Source organism: Syngnathoides biaculeatus, chromosome 9 (genome assembly GCF_019802595.1).
Source record: "Syngnathoides biaculeatus isolate LvHL_M chromosome 9, ASM1980259v1, whole genome shotgun sequence".
Taxonomy (NCBI): Eukaryota; Metazoa; Chordata; class Actinopteri; order Syngnathiformes; family Syngnathidae; genus Syngnathoides; species Syngnathoides biaculeatus.
Window position 1 is genome coordinate 16,285,455 of NC_084648.1, and position 6,162 is coordinate 16,291,616.

A 6,162-nucleotide genomic window follows, 5' to 3' on the forward strand; every position below is an offset into this window, starting at 1 on the left:
TCGTGTTTTTACTGGTGTCCACGTGTGTCAAGGTGAGAGTTGTTCTTTGTCCCCAGCAAAGGGATTCACACAGACTAAACTCATTTTCTGGAGCGCGTGTTTTCAATTCCTCAACCAAGCCAAGTGATTTGTATGCACGAGCAGCGATAAGTCAAGACAGTCTCAAAGAGTGTCTTTGATGGCGCTGCACTTTCATGTAACCTCGTGCGTTTAATGAAGGCCTGCGCTCAAATTTGACACGAGCTTGCCTACGAGGCACCTGCTCTTTTAGCGGACATTTTATCATGGTGGTGTGTGATATCATCACACACGTTCGTTTCCTTCAAGGCCATCTGACCATGTGCCCAAATTCCTTTTTTGACTTTAATCACATGATGATATTTAGAAAATATAGGGCAAAGCTATATGACCTTGAAAGAAAATGCCAGATTTTTTTTTTTCCAAGAAATTTCCTCTTCCAATTTTATTCGATTTCCAATAAATATAAAGTGAATGATAACATTCATCGAAAGTGGACTTGGCCTTTTAAACAGCACTCATACTTTTCAGCAAAACATCTTATTAACATTTCGACATTGTTTAACATTAAGTAAAAATACAAATATTTGGATTTCCAAGTACACGACTGTCTCTAAACATAACATTAAAAAAGGTTCTGCTTCCAAACAAAATGTAGCTTTGTCCCTGAAAATGTAAGCAAACTCTTACTTGATCGCGCTCCAGGTACATTCCAGGTAGACTCCTGTAATTTGTCAAAGTTTCTGTCCTTTTGAGAAAACATTGGGCAATGATCACTTTTGGGTTTGTCTACAACATAAGGCTTTATTTAGGCATGCTCTGTTACATGTTACAATATCACCTCTAAAATCCCCTTATGATGGCGCGCTTGGTATAGAGAGCGATTTCTAGCCTGTAAGATTCCGCTATCGAAAGTTCATTTAATACCGCTGTAATATCTGGTGAATCTGAAGACACTCTTATGAAGTCACACACATCACTGAAAGTAGTCAGGTAAAAAGCGGAAAAACTGTGACTTGACGGGAATAAACCCAATGACCAGTTCAGGGTGTAGTCCGCCTTTTACCCAAAGTTAGCTCTCCTCAAGAGATTACCATGGTGGGCCTTCGCTAGAAAGAGGCAAGAGAGGAAATCGGCCCAACTCCAGCTGGTGGCTGAGCACCTCGTCAATAATACTGACAGTGAACTCAGAGTTAATGAGAATGGCAAGTGTATGGGATTTGGCTCGGATGAGAAGCTTCAAATGTAATCACGGTCTTTGGTAGGGGGAAGTTTGCGTCGCGGTATGACTCACTAGTGCCTCCCTCTCTGCAAGTGAGACGTGGCTTTTGTGAATATTGGATGGAAATCGCCAGTCAGGCCACGTTACAGTCAGATGTTGGCCTGTCGGCAACACTCCCGCTGGTCCCAGGTGAGGCTGTTGCAGCTAAGCTACATGGGTTCAGACCACGTCCCCCCCAATGACAAAACCGGAGTGGTAGCGTAACTGTTGATGAAAGACTGTCCTCAATGACAGGCTGCAGCCCATCTTTCCGTACCTCTACTCACATCTCCGAGCCTGCGTGTGTAGATCTACTGTGGTAGCTTGCTCGATCACGCTATCCAGGGTGGGTGGAAGAGAACAAACAACACCACTTCATCTTTAAGGTGGTTAGCTAGGCCGCGGCGAAAAACATTGCAGAGAGCTGGGGAAATCCAAGTACTCTGGCCAACATTGATACAAAAGTCAATGGTGAGGTCTGCCACCAACTGGTTTGCCTGACGCATGTTTGACAGGTCCCATTAGGATTAATACCAGAAGCTCCCAAGCAATGTATATAGCTTCTTGGAAAATGAGAGGAAGGAGTCGCAGGTGGGATTCTGTTTTTCTCACTTGGCAGTTCCCCAGAGGCAAGCCTGCCCAGCCAGATGGTTGATGGTGAAGGCCACCTTGGCTTCTTCTGAGGCAAAGGCATGTGCTTGCAGATGATATAGCAAGGAACAGTTAATCTCAGGATGCCCTGGGTTTCAATCTGGGAACCCCACCCCAGTCTTGAGAATGTTTCTTGATGGAGAGGGTGCAGTACCCGGTGGTGCTAGGGAAGGAGTCGGAACAATTCAATGGGTTAAAGCGGTTGTTAACTACGTCTATACTTAACGTGTTGGGGCATCGGCTGTCTTGCTTTGATGGTGGAAGCATCCTTATTCTCTTAGTGCTGCTGGAGAATGGCGTCAATCCTCTTAAAGTGGTTATATGTTAATGAAGCGTGTGCTGGGTTCAGGACTGACCAGGTTTGATCTGCATGAATGCAAGACCCAAATGCAATAGATCTGACCACAGGACTAGTTGCTAGTACAAAAGTCCAATCTAGAATCTGACAATGAATGAGTTGCTCACGGAGCCTTAAATAGGTAGGTGTGGCTGACTGGCGGAGTTGAAAAGGATTTTCCATACAGTTTGTTTAAATGTTAGGCCTCATTGTTTTATTGTTTTTATTTAAAGGAGCAAATTGATGATATCTTAGAAGCCTACTCGCTGAGCATTTGCTCCTCATCAGTTGGAGAACACTTGTACAATATCTTAGAATTGCTGTGATTGGGTGGATTGTGCTCAATTTCTTCATGCTGTAACAATCCCTTGTGTTTTTTTGGGGGGGGGTTTGCATTTGTAGTTGTACTGGAAATTTACTAGTTCTGATCAAGTAATGTCTTGGTAAAGTAGCATGTGGCTCATTGCCCAAGGTTGTATTGTTGTTCTCTTCATTCCAAGTAGCCATCAAACAATTTTTATGATCAGGAGGAGGCTGGTTTTTAGTGCAAGTGGGACAGCAGCTACCGCACCGCACACCGTGCATCTGATCAATACAACCACTAATCTGACCCATGGGATTAAAGACAAAGACAACTCTTGCTCTTTCTGTTCTTTCTACTTTAATATTAATTGACAAAACTATGTGACAACAACGGCGAATTCAAACCCTTTTGTTTTGGAAGTGGTTTGGTGTTGAAAGGCTACTGCATTCAATCAACAAACCACATAGATGTCAAACTCAAACTGGGTCTGAGACTCATTTTGACCTGTTATGCGTAAAACAGTGGGAAAACATTTGGTTTTGATGGTTTCTTTTTTAACCACACCACCTTTTTCTTGTAATTAAGATGTAATATTGGCTATATGGTGCCTCAGTAAACATGTAAAATGTGATTTAAAATTGTCCATACATTCCTGAGTTCTGTTGAGAGACCTGAAATCGGGTCTATTGAATTTCTGGTGCGTCTACGTCACCAGTGAAGATCTAGATCTCCGCCTACCTCTTTGGTCCTGAGTTAGTGCTGTCAACACAGAAGAAACCAAGCAGAGAAAAGGGGGCGGTCTTAGCCAAATATGAACAAAGTGGATGCAAAACTGGGTCAAACAGCAGTAGTATTAGTCACTGTCAAAGGGGCCTCTTCTGGAAACTCTTATGACTTTTTTTTTTTTTTCTTTTAGATGAAATTGATACTTTTATGCTAAGTCCTTCTTGGAGAGTTACTATATGGAGCGCTACTGTAAATAGCTAAAATATGGGACCTTTAATGTCTGATCTAAATCCAAGTGTATGTTCGAACATCAACATTCACGCTACTGCCAGCGCAACAAGAAAGCAGTCCTGGATGGTCCAACAATATTATTATGGAACACTCGGAGATGCCATTCTCCGTACAAGTCATTGGATTTGTGAGATTTTAAGCGATTTCAATGTTCAGTTATTACAAACCATGCTTCAAATTGTAGGATTTTCTGGCTTTGGGGGGAAGTCTGATCTACTTTCTGGACCAGAAAGAACAAGATGGAAAATATTTGGATAGTGCCAAAAAGGAGTCAGCTGTGCTTGGGGCAAATCTTATGAAAACACTGGATAATATTCCTTTGCAGGATTAACGTCTGGCGCTAATGACACAGTTTGAGTGCTGTTCGTTATTGTTCTGCAAGAGAAAACAAGCCAGCATTAATAATAATAAGGCATCAATAAGCCAGGCAGCGAACCATTCCAGCGGATTAGACAATTTGAAGCAGTTTGCAGACTCCCGTCGCTCTCGCAGCCTAGATACAGCCAAACACATGCAGGCATGCCAAAATAATACTTTAATGTGCCATCAATCAGCCGCGTTAGATCGGCCATCTTTGATCTGACGACTCTGGCAGAGTTTCACACGTTCAGCTGCTCGGCTGCAAGTCTGAAGACAAATCTTCCATCTTTTTATGATCTATTATCACTTTTTCTTGTTTTCTCAACTGCTTTATTTACAGGACTAGTGGCTGCTCACTGTAATAAAAGTCTCATATTTGGCAACAAAGGGAGCTGCCTAATATTTCTTTTTGAGGCAGGACAACGAAGCACCGCTTCTCCCATCGTTGTTTCCATTTTTCTTTTGCTTTCAAATAATTTACCTGAGAAAAAATATGGCCTATCTTGACTTTTGCATTTTAAAAAAAAAATACAATAAATTTGGAGAATGCGGCCATTCATTTGGCAGCAATTTGTTTTAACTGCCTCATCTTAAAAATAGTAAAAAAAAAAAATATATATATATATATATATATATATATATATATATATACAAATTAAAAGTAAATTAGTGTTCTGAGGATTAAAAAATATTTTTTTATCCCTATCCACAAAAAAACATTTTAGTATTGAAAAAATGAAAATAAATACAAAAATAATGAATGGAAAAAATTGTCACAAGGTTGACTTTTTTCAAGATACACTATCTTCAAAATTTGTTTTCCAAATTGCATCTATTTCTGGAACAATGGAAAAAGAATAACTAATAAAAAATAAAAAGGGGGAAAAACTTCAGCAGCAGGAGTGATGGGGACGGGAGCCATTGTCTGCCACTGTTACGTAAAAACTAGTCTGTACACCGATTTTGCTCAGCCTGATCGGATCAGCCGATCAGAATTTTTTTGGTGATCGGCTGATAGGTTTTAATGTCCTATTTCTCCGATCCAATCAATGATGTCAATAGCGACATTTACGTCATCTTGCACAGTATATCTGCATCCAAAAGCTAGTTTATTTTTATACATTATATTTTTCTATTTTTTTAGCATTTTTTGACATAGTACTGCAAATATCGAATAGCCAATAGTTATTTTTAAAGAGACGTTGTGCAATGGGATAGAGAAGACTGTTGAGAGACACGTACCATGGAATAAAATATTGTAGGCCGAGACCACCGCATCACTTTTATTTTTACGATCTTTGGGCTTTAGTGTTTAGTGTGTCGGTGGTCACCGGTGCTGAGGACAGGAGAGGCCTTTGTGTAAGGCTTGCTTGAGGTATGATCACGTACTTTTAATGCAAGACGGCTTGCAAGTCATCAACAAAACGTTATGTAGCCTATCAAGCTCGTGCTACCTCCCACGCGTGGTTGGGTGTAAACGTGTTGACCAACAGATCATGTGACCAGAGCAGCGAATTCCAACCTTTGTGGAGTCAAGGCACATACTTCACAATTGAAAAATCTCACGGCACACCAACAAACAAAAAAACGCAACAAAAAGTAGATGTACAGCGAGTCCTCGGTCTATGACTGAGATCCGTTCGTACAGTAGCGACTTCACTCGAATTTCGACTTCAGTCGGATTCCACCATTAAGGTCAGAATTTACACTAAGATACTTTGTATAAAAAAGAAATACATTGAAATTAACAAGATGATGTATGTAGCATGACTGCTGAGAGGCAGATGGAGAAGAAGAAGGGGAGGGTGCGCTTAGCTATTGCGAAGGAACCTGGTCCTCAATCATCTCCATCTCGACAAGTATCAAAGAACCTTGTTTTGTGATCATTGTATCTGACATAGGAGTAGAACCCTCCACATGCACTAAAATACGGGCTTTGTCTTTAATTGTCACCACGGTCGACCAACGGAAGCCTGGTGCGGTTGGTGTCTCCTCTCTCCAATTGTTTTATGATCGTGAGCTTCGTTTCCATGGTCATGGATTTTCTTTTGGCTGCAGAAACATTGCTAATAGGCACAGCTTTCTTCTTTGGGGGAATAATTGCTAAAAAGGAGGGCGAAAAATGCGAATATACTCCCGGCGCACAAACACGGACGAAGCGATAGCCAGACAAAATGGCCGACGGGGACGTCAGAACGTCTTAGGTCGAAACAG